This window comes from Sus scrofa, chromosome 18 (genome assembly GCF_000003025.6).
Source record: "Sus scrofa isolate TJ Tabasco breed Duroc chromosome 18, Sscrofa11.1, whole genome shotgun sequence".
In the NCBI taxonomy this organism is placed as follows: domain Eukaryota; kingdom Metazoa; phylum Chordata; class Mammalia; order Artiodactyla; family Suidae; genus Sus; species Sus scrofa.
The window spans coordinates 52185000-52203633 of record NC_010460.4 but is presented as its reverse complement, the minus strand read 5'-3'; the positions used below and the strand labels follow the sequence as shown (position 1 = coordinate 52203633).

The following is an 18634-nucleotide window of genomic DNA, read 5'->3' as shown; positions in this document are numbered from 1 at the left end:
GGCAGGGCAATGCACAGAGGTGGCTTTGGCCAGGCGGGGACACCCATCTCAGGGGTTTCGGACCCTCTGCTGCGGCATGGCCTTCTCCCTCTCTTCCAGAACTTACAGGGACTTCCTCAAGGAAGGAGGATGGGAGCTGAAGAAGCAGGAGCTGCTGGAAGGGCGGGGCGGCAGGTCTGCAGGGAGCCTGCCTTCATCTTGGCTCCGCCCCACGATCTGGCCACGCCCACTGGAGGGCGGGACAAGCCCCCGGCGGCTGCTGAGCTGGTGGCTGCGTTTGCGGCTTCCCGAAGCCGTCGGGGCCTTGCTGGGCTTCCTTTCCGGCTGACTTCCTCCCCACCCCCGCTATGGGGTGGAGACAAAGGTGTGTTGCACTTTTTTCTTCTGTTTGTTTGGTTTTTGTTTTGATAAAGGTTGCCTAGGGGCAAGAAAGCCAAGTGACACTGGGAGTGACACGCAGATATTTGTGGATGTGCTATGCTTTTCCTTTCTTAACGGAGCGCCCTCCACTCCAGCCGCCTCCCCCGGGAACACTGCTCCTTTGTCCTGGCGTAGAAATCTATTTTAGCCGTGACCCCATTCCACTGCGATGTCATCACAGGGTCCTCAGATGGGCCTGGCGGGAACTGAAGGTGCTTTTTCCCTGGCCACGCGGCAGCAGAGGATGTAGCCCCATGGCCGGGGTGCCCAGCAGAGACCCTTCCTTCTGTCATTCGAGTCACTTGAGGGAAGTGGGCTCGAAAGCATGGTGGGTGGGACGAGTCCAGACCCAGAGATTTGTCTGTCTTTCAGACTTTCCTTTTTCTGGAACAAAAAACCCAGGCAGGCAGCAGTCCCCTCTCTCAGCTGTGGACACAAGCATCCATCATTTCCCCTTAGGTATCAGGCCCCCAGGGAACCAGCTGTGGTGAAATGACAGGCACTGCCTCTGTAAATACTATTATTTTTAGCTATTTTGTTCTCTATGGACAAAGTACAATAGAGTGCATTCTTCTTGAAAGTAAATCTAGAGGAGCAATTTCTCTCCTCAGGGTTTCCAAGCGCCAATGGGAGGCAGAGATTGCTGATCCTTTCCCTTTTTCCTGGTGCTAGGATTCCAGTTGGACTCTACAAATCCAAGTACCTAGCTGAAAGACTACAACCCCCAGTTTCCCTTGTGCCTAAGTTCTGGCCAATGAGACATAAGCTAATTTCTAGGGCAGTACTTCCTAGATGGATTTTTTAAGGGAGTGACTGCTGGGGAATACCTTTTTTTTTTTTTTTTTTTTTTTGCAACATCAGCTTTCTTCCTTCTTTTAACCTGCAAGTGGGACACAATGGCTGGAGTGACAGCATCGCTGGGATCTTGTGCTGTGAGGTAACGTTGAGGCTGGAAGCCCCACGTTAGGTTGGGAATACAAGGGTCTCAGATCCCGAAGGCTGCAGTACCACCAAATTAGTCCTTCTTTTGGGCTTATGTGCATGAGTATAATAAATAAATGTCTATCTTAAGCCATGAATTAAAAGAAAAGGTTTTGTTTCTATTCTGTATGCTGTCTGGTCCTGTGACCGTCAGGTTGCCTGTGGGTAATCACTTTGTAGTCTGTTTGGGTATTGACAGAATCTGATTGCAACTAATTATTTTCCTGATTTTACTCTAGCCTTGGGGAGTTAGCAGTGCTGTTTTGTTGGCAACGACCACTCTCCTGGTTCTAGAAAAACTGGAAATAACCTGTGGTTATGCTTCCCTGTGATCAGCCACTTCCTGACCCAGCCCCTGACCAGGAAGGAGAGCTTCCTACCAACAAGCTAATCAGGAACATCAGGTACCTTTCTCTTTCTCCTTTCCTATTAGAATCCTGACTTGACTTCCTCACTTGCCATAAATTAGGATCCTTTATCATCTGTGCATCTCAGTGTTGCTGGCAAGAATGAGGAACCAAGCAACACTTGTAAGTTAAGAGGCCATATCAACATATTTGATAATGGTGACAGGAAATTCTGGCAGTAATGGTATCTTCTCCATGGCTCTGGTGACGTAGCTCATGGGTCTGCAGATTTCTTCTGTATTTTAGGCTTTGCAGGTGACACATTCTCTATCCCAACTATTCAGCTCTGCCATTGCAGCACATAGCTAGAAATCATAGCGAGAATATGGACAAAGGGGTATAGCTACGTTCCAATGAATCTTTATTGGCAAAAGCTGGCAACAGGGCTGGATTTGGTCCACAAACTGTCGTGCGCCAACTCCTGATCCCTTTCTGAAGCAAGGGTTTGAGGGAGACGCCGGGTGCTCTTGATGATTGAAAAAAGACGCTGTGAAGTGACAGAGAGGGAGTGCATGCAGCCGCTGTGATGACGAGAGACCATGCACGTGGAGACCGGGGTGCTCTGTGATTCTGTGGGGTGCTTGGACTTTAGTAGGTCCGCGCAGCTGCTATACGGGAGATTTGGGGCATAGACACAGGGAAAAAATTTTTTTTCTTCTGAAAATAAGAGTAAGAGATTTTGTAACTAAAAGCATGATTGTCAGAATTTGAGCCTCTGTCAGATAGGACACGTGTCCATGGATGTCCTGAGACCTGTATGTTAAACAGATCAGAGGAAGTAGGGCTGATGGAGCCCAGCCTGCAGCAGCTTCTCCCACAAACCACACGTGAGGAACTACACAGTTTGAACCAGAACCTCCTGACTAACCCTGGAAAAAACAACTCATCTTTCTTTAGGGGACCCCCACCTAGACCCTAAACTCCAGTGGGATGGGGGGTGATCAAGGGAAAAATGGCTCCAGTCAAATATTCATCCTTGTGGTACTATTGAAAAAGAGGTCTCAAGGGACCTTCTGAGAAACACCCCAGCCTGAAAGTTAGAGGGCTTTTTTTTTTTTTTAAAAAAAAAAAGAAACCCTCTGCCTCCACTTCTAACTTCTAAGGACCTTGGGCAATTTGCCTTATAATCCTTGCCCTCACTTCCTCCATCCACAAAATGAAGACGGTGAATTTGGTCCTTTTTAAGGGTCCTTTTAATTCTCAAATTCTAGATTCACGTGGTTTCTGCTGTCCCTCAACATGGGAGCTTTCTATGGCTTTGTGTATCTATGGTCACCCCCTAATTCCTTTAATTTGGGTACGAGTCTATTATAGCTCTCAAGAAAGGAAAAGATGAATTTAATTGTACAAATTTTGGTTAGACCTCATGATCTATGAGGTCACAGCGAGCTCACATTGAAGATGAATGAATGGATGACAGAGCAAAGCCTGTGTGGATAGACTGTGCTCCGTTTTTGTTGACTCCTTTCCAACCAGACTGCAGTCATCCCTTGTTGGGAGTCTGGCTTACCAACAGCCTGCAGTTAGCATTTAATGCTTAATCCCATATAGTGCTTTGTGTTATATTTCTAGCTTTGTTGCTTGCACACACTGGGCTCCTACGATGAGGCTACTTTGGGGAAGACATATGGAGATATGAAAAGCATACAGAGAGTTTCTTGTTTCATGGAATTTATCTGGGAAGGAACTAAGTTTTATTATACACATTGCAAATATAGCGTATAGAAAAATACATGAAAAGTACAAAAGAAGGTACTTGACAAAGAGCAAAAAATTAGATGCTTCAAAATTGCTCTTTATTATTTAGTCCTGCTGTGGGGACTAAGCACATTCTGTCTTTTCAGGACCACCTTGATTTCAAATATTCTGTCTATTGCTACCAAAATACCCTATGCGGAGCAGCATTTTTGTAGCACAGTAGCAGTCAAGCTACAGTTTCATTGCTTCCCATATATCCAGAAGTAGTCCAAAATATTTCTGTCAGATTGTGTTCTGATCTTTGGTACTGAAATAGGGACTTGATTAAGAAGAGAAGTGATCCATATTGGCAAAAGTTATAGGAGCGTCTTCATGGGCAAAGTAGGACTTAGATATAGAGAATGTTAGAGCTGGATGAAATTTTAGGAATTATGGAACCCAGTCCTTCTTCGTACAGGCCAGGGAGATGAATGGACATGTTCAAGCATAATTCTAAGGAGTCACAGAGTCAAGGGTGGAAAGAAAGGAAGGCTCTTGACTCTCAAGGCAAGATTTCCACTGTGTGCAGAAGGGCTGCCGGGATGGGCTGCCATCATTCATTCAAGGTGTGGTTACTCTATGCTAACTATCCTCCTGGTAGGATTAGTGGTGGACACTCAACCTTGTCCTTGCTCATGATGACGACATGTAATGGTACCTGCTAAGGGCCCAAATGGGATGTCTTTGGAAGATCAAGAGGTGGGAAGGGGCAGTGTTTGGAAGTGAAAGGACACAGTGGGGCGGCAGGCTGGGTAGAGAAGAGTGAATGGTGATTGCAGACAGTGTCAAGTGGAAAGGAGGGGACTTACTGGAATCCAGAATGAGGAGTAGGGGCTGGGCTGGACTGTCTAGGCAGTTTAGAGAGGCATCCGAACATACAGCAGAGTCAAAGTATCTAGTCTTAAATCCTGATTCTGACCTTGGTGTTAAGACTTAGTTTGCTCATCTTTGAAAGTGGTATGTTAATGTTACCCCTCTAAAGGAGGATCTAATGAGAAACCATATGAAATGGCATGATGCCTGGCACGTAGCAAGACTCAATAAATGTTTATTGTTACTGTTACTATTATTATTATTATTATTTACAAAGTAGTGGTAGTATTTGCCCCCTGAACAAAGGATTTAGCATCAAAATCAGGATCCCATCTTGGGAAGAAAGTTCTGAAGTGAAACTGCCCAGTGCTTCTGAGAGTAGTGGTATAATCCTTAGGAAGGAATGGTATAACATATAATGACCTGGAGATTCTGTAAGCAACCAGAGTGGGGACCAGCTCCCTCCCACCAAGGCGGATGAGAAATCTGAGTAGCACCAGGCGATGTGGAGGGAAGGAGGCAGGGTAAGGGAAGTGGAATAAGGGTTTGGTGAAAGAGCGGGGCTTCCACGTGGGCCAACCTGTACAGCATGGCCCAGGGGTCCTGCCAAGTATGCCAAGGAAGGAAGACCAGCATCCACAAGGATATGGGACTAAGAAACAAGCAAATTCTTGGATTAGACAGTTAAAAGATAAAATGATCCACTGTGGAAACTGAGTTTTGAAGTCTGAGTGCTTAAGGTTGTATTCACTTATTTACAAAATCTCTGGTGGCTCTTATGAAACTTGGGGTTTCCTCAAATCAAGTGTGCCTGTGATCACCTATGGTCCTTGTGAGATGCACAGATTCTAGATTCCAATTCTGCAGTATTGGAATTCTGCAGTATTCATGGTGAGACCCAGGAATTTGTGCTGTAATAAATCCCCAAGTGGACCCGATTAGGCGTTTGTTGGACCAAACTTGGAGAAATACTGACTGTGACTTGTTCTGAGCCTCAGAAGGGTCTTCATCTACAGAATATCAGTAATAATCTCATGGTGTGATACCCATTGTGGGTTGAGTTGTGTCTCCCCCCCCCCCCAAGAGATATGTTCAAATCCTAACTCCTGCTGTCTCTGAATGTGACCTTGCTGGAAAATAGAGTTGTTGCAGATGTAATCAGGTTAAGATGAAGTCATACTGGGTTAGATCAGGTCCAATACAATGATTTATGTCCTTATAAGATGGGGAGAAGCAACTCAGGTGGAGGGCAGCCACATGAAGATGGCAGTGAAGATTGGAATGACATGTCTTCAAGCCAAGGGTAGTCAAGAATTGCCTGCAAGGAGCCGGTGCTGCAAGAGGCAAGGGAGGACCCTTCCCTAGAGACCTCAGAGGGATCATGGCCCCACTGACACCTTCATCTCAGACTTCCCGCCTCCAGAACTGAGAGAAAATACCTGTCTGTGGTTTAAGCCACCCAGCCTGTGGCATTTTGTTACGGCAGCCTGAGTGAACTAATACGTCACTCCATGGTATTCTGTTACAGCCTGAGGGAGATTTTCTCAGAGAGAAAAAGTATCCCAAACAATGATGAAGCTGACGTCCTCCAATTTTTTCCAGCTCATCTGTGTGCCAGGACCCCACAGGTGGTGAGCAGAGACAAGCACTTTCTGATCTGAAAATAGTGTTGTCTGACTCAAAAATTACCAAGAGCAGGAAGGAATTTCATGAATACTTCTGGAAAGATCTATCTCTTACCACTTGGGACACATACTTTGGGTTTCATCTCCAAGTTTGCTCTTGGTAAGAGATCTCCTTGGTCCAGTCTTAGAACTAACTACAGCTGGGAAAGGAGCAGCTGAGTCCTTGACCTGCTAAGAAATTCAGAAGCACCCTTTTCTAGGCTCCCATAACAATCAAACCAAAAAAAAAGGATGTTTCCTTTCCATCTTGGGAAGTCACCAAGGAATACAGCTCTGGGATTGGAGCTTAGAAAGATGGTCCCAGAACCAGACGTAAAGAGTGGAGAAGGCTGAGATGGAGAAGTGAGAAAATCAACCGAGGGAGGGTATGTCAGCTGGCTGTTTACTGCTGTTCACACCTGGGCTCAATCCTTCAGGGGCTCTCTGAGGACCCAAGGAGGATCCCAACTGAAAGATGGGGTTGGGCATTTATTCACCAAATCCCATTGGTTACGGATGCCATTGGCACATTAACTTCCCTGTGGGACCAGGTTGCACCTGAACTCAGGCTCTGTCACTTTCTGTGGTTTCAGAGAAAGTTCCATGGTAGCCAAGCAGAGTGATGGAGAGACATACCCATGATGCACAGGTTGGTGACATACATGGAACAGCTCACCAGAGCTGTGCAATCAGGTGGGCTGAAGGCATGGGCCAGGGTGCAGAATATTCCAGGCAGCTCAAACAGCCAGTACAAAGGCCCTGAGGTGAGGTCAGAGAGGCATTCAAGGACCACCAGAAGGCCAGTGTAGCTGAATGGAAGAAGCAAGGGAGAGAGCCATAGACGCTGCAGTCAGAGAGACAGTTGGGGGGTTGTCCTATGGGAAAGGTCTGGCTTTTGCTCTCTGAGGATGCCTATAGCATGGGCATGATGGGCATGATACTGTGCTGAGAATGGACTTTAGTTGGGGTAAGAGTGGAAGGGAGGCCGTTTCAATAGTCCAGGTGAGAGATGCCAGTGGCTTGTACTGGGGTAGGAGCAATGGCAGAGCAAGAAGTGATATCCATTCTCTGATTCTTTCAGCCACCCAGCAAGGCGATTCCTCTTTCTAATCCTCAGAGTTTCCATTATCTGGGAGTTTGAAATCGCTTAGTTTATAGATAAAGTACCCATGCATCTTATAGGTTAAAAAATTTCCATGACGTCTGCCCTTGATAAGGGGTAAAACTGAGTCCTGAGCCTCCGTTCTGCACTGCCCTTCCTCCAACGACCTCAGAAAAGCTTTTCCTTTTCATCTCCTGTGTCGTTAACCACTCGCTAGGAAGTACGTACTGACAAGGATGGACAGGACCAGCAAATGAAAAGAACAAAAAAGTCCATATGGTTCTTCTAACAGAGAGCTCTCTCTTCTCATCACATTCCAAGATGCTGAACAAACTAGATGCGAGACTTCAGAAACCATATAACAGCCAATTATTGAGTGGGGAAGCAATAATTAGAAAGGAAATGAAGAAAAAGGACGTTGGGGGCCGTAATGTGAAATATGACATTGATAAATCAAAGGAAGCCGTGAATTAGAGATGTGGATATTGCAACTGATTATCCGAGAAAACGCACATCCTCCCTTAACCTCGTCCATCTTGTTTGGCCTTTGTGCGGACAAAGAGAGTCTTTGCAAATTGCCAGGCCGCAGAATTGTGTCTCCCAAATATTTACTCGAAGAGGGTGGAGAGGAAGAGGATGAAGCAATTGAAAAATAATTGGCTTGTTATGTAGCCCAGAGGAATGTTCTCCTTTCCTCTGAGTCTGGTATGTGTGTGCGAAAGATCTTAAGAGAAGTTGAGGGTGGATTTTTGACAGTAAGGCAAAAGCAAACCATCAGCCTGGAGCCAGAAAGCGTAACTTTCACCTGCCTTTACTTTTGATGCTGAATCTAGCCGTTGAGCATAAATGAAGCGCCACGTGACTGACTGTGTGGAGAAGAGTAGAAATTTCTCGATTGCCCCTCTTTCCTGATGATTCCAAAGTAAATGGTATTTGTTTGGGGAGACTTTGTTTTTTTTTCTACCTTTTTTTTTTTTCTCTAAGAAGGATGCCTCTAGGGACAAAAGGCATGTTGGGACATTCGTCTGACCTCGTGTCTCCAGATCGTTTGGATTCTGTGATGATGCGAGGGAGTCTAGAGGAGACCCCAGAGGTGGGAGTGGAAAAGACCCGCTTGGATGATTCCACTTCAGCCACTCCACCCTTCCTGGCAGGAGAGAGTCCCTCGACAGGAGCTGGAACGCCCAGCCTTAGCCAAATGTCCCAGGAGTCTGGAAACTCTGACGATAGGACAGGAAGTTGAACTGGAGCCATGAGACACCTCACCAAACCCTGTGGGCTGAGTGAAACGGTTGGATTTGTTTGGCAAAGTGTGTTTCTTGGGCGTTTTATAAATGCTTTGGTGCTTGCTTTATGGTGGGTGACCTTGTGGAAGATCCCAGAGAATAATACCTCCTGGGGCCTTTTTCCAAACCCATGTCTGCCTGACTGTTGAACTATCAGCTTGTTGCTTTTACAAGTAGAGCTGGGGAGGCTGGCCTGGTTTTCCTAGCGACCCAGCACCAACACGAGAGAGACGTGGTTTCTGCTAAGCTCCGGGAACCAGGGTCTGATTTGGCAGTAAGCTTGGAGTCCTGAGGTCTTCTAGAGCTGACCTCTCAATGCCACTTGGATACTTCCGTTGGGTTTTGGGACCCTTGCTCACTCAGCCTCACAGTTAGCTCCCATTTAGCCTCTTTTTCTCCTTACATATGTCCTTCCTATCTCCATTTTCAGTCTTGAAAAGCCCGATCATGTGATACCAACCTCCTCAATTGCCCTTCACTTTCCTCCTGGTTATTTAAAATCCAGAATACATGGGTCTCTCTTGGGAGTTCCCTTGTGGCACAGCAGTTTAAATATCGGCCTTGTCACTGCAGCAGCCTGAGTCGCTGCTCTGGCCCAGGCTTGATCCCTGGCTCAGGAACTTTTGCATGCTGTGGGCACAGCCCAAAAAAGAAAAAAGAAAAATACATGGGTCTTTCTTGGCTATCTGTTCTACATGTGCTTAATCAATGTTGGGAATTATGTCACCCATCATTTTTCCTTTTTAAAGTAAAACGATCATGTGGTTTTTATTCTTTCTTTTGCCAACGTGACACATCGCATGGACTGACTTGTGACTAGGAGACCATCTTTGCCTCCCTGATATAAACCCCACTTGATCCTTTTGACGTATTGTTGAATTTGGTTTGCTAATGTATTTTTGAGGATTTTTAAATCTATATGCATCAGAGAGATTGGCCTGTAAATTTCTTTTCTTTTTTATAGTGTTTTTGTCTGGTTTTGGTACAGGGTAGTGGTAACTTCATAGAATGAATTTTGGAGTCTTCCCACCCCTTCAATGTTTTGGAGTAGTTTGAGAAAGATAGGCATTAGCTCTTCTTTGTTCGGTCACCACTGCGAAGCTATGTGGTACTGGACTTGTGTTTGCTAGGAGTTTTTTGATTGCTAAGGCAATACTGCTACTAGCGATAGGTCCCTGCCCGAGTGTCTATTTCTTCCTGATTCAGTCTTAGAAGATTTCATGTTTCTAGAAATTTATAAACTTTTTCCAAGTTGTCCAATTTGTTGGCATATAACTATTCATAATATTCTTTTATGACTTTTAAAATCTCTATTATAACAGTTACAACTTTTCTTCTGGGTTTTAAAGGCTAACCCTCTAAACCTCAGTTTCCTGAGACATGGCCATTGTCAGGCTTAACTCCCAGCATTTTTGTGAGGTTTCAATGAGATAGCAAGTGAGAGAGGACCCCACTATTATGCCAGGTGTAGCATGTACTTTATAAATATTCCATTCCTTCTTTCCAGACCTCTGGCATTAAACAGCTATCTGAATATTTCTTTGACAGACCATGAGAAGAATGGAATCAGAGGATCCAAGGGCACTGAGGCCCTCTGATCCATCCATGGAAAGGACCATTAGGGACCATTTCTTTGCAGACTTGGCATTGGCCTCCCCTTTAAGGCCGTTTTTTTCCTTTCAACTGTTTTCATCCCAGACTCTCAGTTTAATAAACACATCTAGATGCCAAAAGAAAGATTGCTGGGGATTTTTGTTTTGTTTTGTTTTGTTTGTTTTTTGTTTTTGTTTTTTTGGGTTTTGGTTTGTTTTCTTGTAGCTTTGCCCAAACCAATCTAAATAGTAATGAGCGGCAAGGCGGGGAAGCCCCTTATTTTATTTTGGTCTTAAACAAATAAGCATCAAAGTCTTAAGGAGCTGATGTAACTGGTTTTTAGGCAAAATTGTGATTCAGGAATCTAGAGCAGGAGTTCTCATTGTGTCTAAGTGGGTTAAGAACCCGACTATTGTCCATGAGGATGCAGATTCAATCCCTGGCCTTGCTCAGTAGGTTAAAGATCCAGCGTTGCGGCAAGCTGCATCACAGGTCGCAGAGGTGGCTTGGATCTGGTGTTGCTGTGGCTAAGGCATAGGCCTCAGCGGCAGCTCTACTTTGACCCCTAGCCTGGGAACCTCCATATGCAGCAGGTGCAGCCATAAAAAGAAAAAGAAGAAGAAAAAAAAAAAAAAGAACTCGAGAGCAGTCAAGGTGTCACCACTCCTTTTGTTAACTTGATCAACATAGGGAACAGCATGTCTGCGGGAAACATAACGAAGGATAAGAAAGTTGGTCTGGCTCTCAGCTAAGTATGTAAATCACCTCTCTTTTTTTTTCTTGACATAAAAATATTCATTAACTATCTGTTAACAAATAGGCACAAACTATTTATACAGTCACCCTATTCCATGGGCTTACTGATGATGTTGATTGGACTTGAGACACGCATCCACATCCCAGAGTCAGGATTCTTTATCCTACATGTTCATCAGGCAAACAGAACTCCCCCTCAGCCAACTGCTGTTAATAGGATGTTAGGCGTAAACCCTTAGGTGCCATCCCTCTGCCAGAACCCTTTTGGTCCTGTCTCTTCTACGTGAACCTGCTTAACCCAAGAATCCTTCCCATTGGACGGTCACTAGTAGAATTTTTTTCATGGACAAGGAAAGAATGTGTGACCCCACAGCAGTGATTACACGGGCTTATCGGAAGCTTACCAGATGGTTTACTGTAAGTAAGAGATGAGACACTGCAACTCCTTCTGGAACGACGAATACCAGAAAGAAGGAGGCAGTTGGCTACACTTCCGTCTGAGTTGGAGCTCACAGAATGCCATGGAGGAGAGGGCACTGAGGCTGGCCATAATGAGCCAAATGCAAAAAAATGCTCATCAGGGACAGAGCAGAAGAGACGCATTGCAGGAAATATCCGGAAGAAGAAGGTATAAAAGTCAGCTGATGCCAGGACAGGAAAAAAGAGATGCCCAGAGCGTCTGTGTTGTATGAATACGGAAGCACCAGCGTGTGGGTGTGGACTCTTGCTGCCAAAGTCTTCAGAACACCCTTAGACCCGGGGACCCTTCTGGTCAGGGGTCCATGCAACTCCCTCCGATGGTAGCTCCTAGCTATCCACTCCCCTCCTTGTTGTCTTCCGGGAGAATGTGTCCTGCTTCTCATTCCACATATGTCCTTAATAAATGGTCCTTTGAGTTGAACTAACCTGGGACTCTGAAACCTGCCACCAGAAAGGGGAACCCTATTTTATTTCTTGGCTGTGTATTTGGCCACACTGCAATATTTGGATTTATCACAGATTGAGCCTCTGAGCTCTCCTCACCCCTTTCTGTGAAATAAAGAAGGGGTATTTCATTAGATAAGTTTATTCCCAGGTCTTTTATTCTTTTTGATATGATGGTAAATGCAATGGTTTCCCTAATTTCGCTTTCTGACATTTCATTGTCAGTCTGTAGAAATGCAGTTGAATTCTGTGTGTTAATTTTGAATCCTTCAACTTTACCGACTTCATGGATGAGCTCTAACAGTTTTCTGGTAGCGTCTTTAGGATTTTCTAGGTACAGTCACATGTCACCTGCAAACAGTGATAGTTTTACTTCTTCTTTTCCGACTTGGATTCCTTTTACTCTTTTCTTTGATTGCCATGGCTAGGACTTCCAAAACTCTGTTGAGTAGATGTGGCAAGAGCAGACATCCTTGTCTGGTTCCTGATCTTAGCAGAAATTGTATGGAATCAAAACAAAAACAAAAACAAAAAACATTAACTTCTTTGCAGAACAGAAACAGGCTCGCAGACTTTGAAAAACTTATGGTTACCAAAGTGGACAGGACAGGGGGTGGGAGGGATGGACTGGGGTTTTGAGACTGGCATATGCACACTGAGGTATATGGAATGACTGGCCAGTGGGGGCCTGCGGTACAGCACAGAGAACTCTCCCCAATATTCTGTGATCATCTATGTGGGAAAAGAATCTGAGAGAGAATGGATATGCATATATGTATGACTGGGTCACTTTCTTGTACAGCAGAAATTATCACAGCCTTGTAAATTAACTATACTTCAATAAAACTTAAAAAGGAAGAAGAAGAATGGCTGCTTCTCCTGGCTTCTAGAAAGCAGCATAACATAATTGTAACTGAAAATCCCCTACAAGTTTTTTCACTTTTCACAAATGGTAATTTCCATTTCACCATTCTTCCTTAAATTGGGCTTCATGGTTTCAAGTTTTCCGTGAATTTTCTCAGCTCTTGTGCTGGCTGGCCTGAATATCATGTTACAGTGGCTCATAGCCCCTCTGTTCTCAATGTCATGTTGATTCATGCATAAAAGGACCACAGTGAAGTTAAGTGCTGTTTGGGGACTGTCACTTTTAAAAGAAATGTCTTATATATTTATATATTCTTCTTGCTATAAAAGTTATATGTGCTTACTGGGAAAAATGGAGATAGCAGAAGAGTCAAAAAGAAAAAGAATCATAATCTCAGAAAAAAATCACAATTAAAATCTCTCTGTATTTTATCCTTATTTTTTGTACAGTCAAGAAATAGTTGGGGTCATATGGCACATACATTGCTGAAGCCTCATAATTCACTTAGCATTATAATGTAAACATCTTTCCAAGCTTTTAAAAACTCTTTGTAAACATCAGATTTAATGGCTGCACAATAGTCCAACCAATGGAATTTCGTCACTTTCTATATACCTACTAATTCCACAGTGTTGAACATTTGTTTACAATATTCAGCTAATATAAACAATTATGTAATGGCTAATTAGTCCATGTTTTAGATGATTGTTTTTAGATGGATGTTTGAACACTCAGTCACTGGGAAAGAGTTTGCTTTAGTGTTGGTAAGGCCCTTTCAAGGCTTGTGTCAGACTTGGGAGACTTTTGAGATTAAGCAGCTTGTCTTCTTGGAATCTAACGACTCTCATGAAAATGCGATAGTGGGCTAGTTATCATGAAACCTGGATGTCAGATCCTCTGATGACTAAGCCTGCTTCTATGCCTACCTAACTGGGAGATTTCAAAACATTAAAGAGTAATAACTTGGTTTTTCTTCCCAGAAATTTGACTAGATGATTAATATTGGCTGATGTCAAGTAGGAGTTTGGTGGATTCTACTGCTGTGTTGGGTCCTGAACAGATTGTTATCAAAAGTGGGAAAAAAGGTATCAACAGTATATATATTCCCATTTACATATGCATATGTGTGAAATACCCCCTCCATCTTCAAAACCGCCTGCCTGGGGCGGGGGGGACTGAGGGGAACAAGAACTGAGAGGCAAACACTCTGTCCACCCCAACCCAACCTGTGCTTCAACCAAAGGACTCAGCATGCGTCTTCTCTATATTTGCCTGCTGGGTGAACTATCTTTCGAAGAAGTGATACTTGGAGGGTGGAAGATTTAAGAGCACCAATCTTGAGGCCAGTATAGGCCTGCAAAAGAGAAGCTAGAAAAGTTTAGCCTCCTTCTGAATTTATTGTAGTAAGATAACTTTGTTTGAAGCACAGCACGTGTTCCAAACTATCTGAAAAATACAGCTTTAATGCATGTATCAAAATCCATAAAGGGAAGTTTCCTGGTAGCTCAGCGGCTTAAGGATCTGGTATTGTCCTTGCTGTGGCTTAGGTCACTGCTGTGGTGCGGGTTCAATCCCTGGCCTAGGAACTTCCACAGGTTTTGGGCACAGCAACCGCCCCCCCAAAAAAAAAATCCATAAAGGGAAATAGAGGTGAATGAGGATTTATTACCTGCCATTTAATTTTCCCTTCAATGCCCATTTTAAATAATGTTAAAAAAATATTCTGTGTTATAGAAATGGAACCTTTACATACCTCTGGAAATTCCAGAAATACAAAGCCACTGTCATATTTGCATTCTTCCAGAACAATTGTTCTAGAACAACCAAAAAAACAACAGACCAACCAAGCAACTAAACACCAAAATCTGTGAATATAAAATGAAGCAAAACAAAGACATAACAACAACATTCTGTAGAAAACACGTTGCAGGAGTTGGGGTGGCTCATTCATTCAGTCAACAAATCCAATCTAAGGACCTGTTAAGTACCATATGCTGTGCCGATGCTGAGTAGGCAGCATCGACCAAGCCCAGTTTAGGAACTTCAGCCCAGTGAGGAAACCAAAATGAAAATACCACAGGGTGAGTGTAAGAGAAGAGACATCTGGGGGTGTAGTGACAATCTACCTCCTTTAGGGGAAATGGGGAAAGCTTCAGAGAAAGAGAAGACGGAAGTGAGAACTGGGCGTGTGAAAGTTGCCCAAATCTCATGCTTAGAAAGGCCCTGGGCTTGATGGAATGCTCTGCTCTTGCCATTCTGAAATTCTTAATAATTTTTTAACAAGAAGCCCATATTTTTATTTTACACTGGGCTCTGTAAATTATGTAGCTGGTCCTGGCTGAGCAGCTTGCTGGGTGATGTCGTGGGGAAAGGTATTCCAGCCAAGGGGAGTAAGAGTAAAAGACCCAGACCGGAAAGAATGGGAGATGGGAATCTGCGGAGAGTCATACTGCTGACATATGGGTACATGTTGGGAAGGGGTGGGAGGGGCACGTGAAGATAAAGTGAGGCCAGTTGTAGGACCTGAATTCTGAAGGTTCTTGAGTTTGTTGCAACAGAGTTTGGATTTTGTCCTAGGAGTAACACAAAGCCGTTCAAATTTTTGAGCAGGTGATTAGTTGGATAATATTGTGGAAAAAATAAAGAAAAACACTATTGAAAATCCTGGCAAGGCATTGGACGGCTGATGCCTGGTGGCCGTCTCTTGAGACTAGTATGTACATCTGGATGTGATACAAGTTCTGTCCTCCTAAAAAAGGTTTGGAACCTCTTCACTAGGAAGGAATGCAAGACAAGACCTTGGTGTCTTAGTTTGGACAGGCTTCCCGTTCAGTGACTGGGGCTGTGCTGAGAAGCTGTTTTGAGAGGGTGCGTGTTTGCAGGAGGGTGAAGGGGCAGGAAGCAGGACAGGGCTGAGGGACGAAGGGGCAGGAAGCAGGACAGGCTGAGGGACCTGCAGGAGTGATGACAGTGGGAGGATTCACGGGGACCTGCCACACTGAGCCTCAGCTGGCGGGGCCCCCAGAGGTCAGACTAGGGGCAGCTGCTTCGTTGGATCTAGAACAATGAAAGGGTTATGCTCTCTAGATAATTACTGGCCTTAAAACTAGAGCGAGAGAGAGCGAAATCCTGGCTCACCGGAAATTGTATCTCCTAGTATTCTCCATACTATAAAACACAAGGTAAAAAAAGAGAAAAATCCACCTTTAGCTTGAATTTTTTGGCCCATTGAAATGTTCCCAAGGGGCTTTTGCTAGTAGCCACTGGGCCAGTTACTATGTCCTGTAAAAGTGAGAGAAGAGGGTTGGCAAATGTCCCGGGATCTGTGTTGACCGTCCCCTCAAGGGTCACAAAAAACACATCCCTACACCTTGACTATTTCACCGCCAGACTCCTCTCAGTTCCCGTAGGATAGAGATGCGCCTGATCTGCGGGGTGTGGGCACCTGCCTCTGGCCCTCATTTCTTTGTGCTTTTCCGTCGTCCTCTTTGAATGGATCCTGTTATGTTTGACCCTAATACCATGCATTCTAATCTCACTGAACGTCCAATAGCTTTTGTACATTCATTCAACAAGCTATTATTAGGCTCCTACAATATCCTCAAGGAATTCCTGATTTGATTTGAGTAAATGGGCAGATGGGAATAAAATATTGATAGAGATTAAAAATCATGAGCTATTTGGCCCGTATGAGGCCATTCACAGATGAAGTGACTGCTGGAATGTGGTTAAAATACTGATTTCGAAGACTCACAGGGAATCACTGTATACATGCAAATAAGTAGATTGGTTCTCAAATTACTGTCCAAGTAGATTTATTAACCCCTTCAACATACTGAATAAAAGGCTGCCCGTGGGGGAGTTATCCACATTGAAGGTTTTTGTCCCTAATTATGTATTTATTATGGGCTAAAAATGCCCATGGGAGGAAGATAAGGCATTACCTTTGGGGGAAAGAACATTTATTCATATTTTGCACCCACTGAGTTATCCAGAAAGGCTACCCCGATGCCCCATGTTTGTTCGTGTATGACACAGATTGCAAAAGAGAATTTAGGATGGATATTGGAGGTATCCAGCTCAGTCCTAGTACTTAATGTCTAAACTCAGCGCTCTGAAGCGACTCGATTTCCCCTTCTACTGCTTGGGGGAATCATGCTTTCCAATGGTTTAGATCCCTTTTAACTTCTCGGTTGAGAAATACAAAATGCCTATCTGAAGAAAAAAATAAGGAAATAAAGTGAAACAAGGCAAACCCCTTGAGTTCATGTACTACCACCAGAAGCAAAGTTTAATTTTGTGTGTGTGTGTGTGTGTGTGTGTGTGTGTGTGTGTCTTTGTCTTTTCTGGGGCCGCACCTGCGGCATATGGAGGTTCCCAGGCTAGGGGTCAAATCGCAGCTGTAGCCGCCGGCCTACGCCAGAGCCACAGCAACGCCGGATCCGAGCCACATTTGCAACCTACACCACAGCTCACGGCAATGCCAGATCCTTAACCCACTGAGCAAGGCCAGGGATGGAACCTGCAACCTCATGGTTCCTAGTCGGATTCGTTAACCACTGAGCCATGGCAGGAACTCCAAAGTTTAATTTTTGAAGTGATCTGCTAAAATACACAAACTGTCTCATTTAGTTCGCCTTGACTCACTTGCACAGTCCCACTCTGCAAGCCTCAGAAGGCACAGGTGCATGCCATGTGCACCTGTCGGGCCAAAGCACCAGACAGGGTCACGTGGACCGAGGACCAGCAGGTCACAGGTCCCTGTGGCCATGTGTCTGGGCCTGAATGCTCTGGGCTCTGCTCAGAAGAGTTTCTCTCACTGTCTCTCTTTCCAGCAGAATGCAAGTGCGAGTGGCCTGGTGGGCGGGGATTAACACTGGGGCTGGGTAATCAAGACCCCTGAGCCCAGATGCCACCCGTTTGGTGGGATGCTGTGAAAGGCCACAGCCCTGAGCCAGGAGATGTGGAAGACCCAGGCCTGAGGGAACCTGAACTGGGCGCAGCTCTTCCCCTGGCAGATCCAGAGACCTAGGAAGTCGGGTCCTGAGCGCCAGGTCATTGCCAGGCAAACGGGACTGAGCCTGTTCTGGAGGGACACCTACAATTTTGGGAGAGATTTTACTTGTCAGTCATTGACGGTGTGGATTCCTTAGCCTATTTTTTTAAAGTTTCTAATTCTCAAAAAATGGAGTCGTAATTTCCATTCGGTCTCAACATCTAACCCTTCGTGACTTTAAAAGCAGAGACTTTTTAAATTGTAAAATTGTATTATGTGAAGGTAAAATTTCAAACCGTGTGTATAAGTAACAGATAAAAGGATGAAATCAAAGAAGTTAACATAAGAGAGATGAATACTTAAATTGGTTTATTTATTTTATTTTATTTTATTTTATTTTATTTTATTTTATTTTATTTTATTTTATTTTATTTTATTTTATTATATGGCTGCACCTATGGCATATGGAAGTTCCTGAGTCAGGGACTGAATCTGAGCCATGGCTGTGACCCAAGCTACAGCAGTTGGACCCTTAACCCATTGCACCACAGTGGGAACTCAGATATTTGCATTCTTGCTGGTCTCAAATATTTAATTAATTAAATGGATAAACATTTGTCGAGCACCTCGGCCACTGGGCTCTATATTAGGGATGCTAAGATAAGGAAACATACTCTCTGCTTAGGAGGAGCTGACTTAGCTGTACACAGTCGGGGAAAGCAACAGGTAAAGAGATGAGTGAGGTCCAAGGATCTGAGCTCGTATCAGAGGGGGGGCATGTGAGTGGGGGGTGGACGGTGAGTGGGGGACAGGAGGACAAGTTGGGCAAAGTCTTCCAGAGGATGTTGCCTGAACCAAGTCCAAAGTTCATTCACTAGGCGGTGGGTTTTTATTACTGTGATTAAAAGCTTTCTACTCGTGATCTTTTCCAAGTTGTTATGAACATCATATATGAAATGCTGATTTTTAATATACTTATCTTTCATATATGCTAGAAAATTATAATGGCTCTAGTTTTTTGTTTTTTTTTTTGGATGACTATCATGAGTAGTCTAAGTGGAAAACTGTCATCTGTAAAAATGATAATTGG

At 44.4% G+C, this 18634-nt stretch overlaps 1 long non-coding RNA gene across 1 annotated transcript in view; it reads left to right on the top strand.

Annotated features, from left to right (window-relative positions):
- LOC106506869 overlaps positions 254 to 18634 on the top strand; it is a 68920-nt gene continuing 50539 nt past the window's right edge. The window contains exons 1-2 of the long non-coding RNA XR_001302487.2: positions 254 to 364; positions 1641 to 1805. This is a non-coding gene — a long non-coding RNA (uncharacterized LOC106506869). The remainder of the gene's footprint in view (positions 365 to 1640; positions 1806 to 18634) is intronic.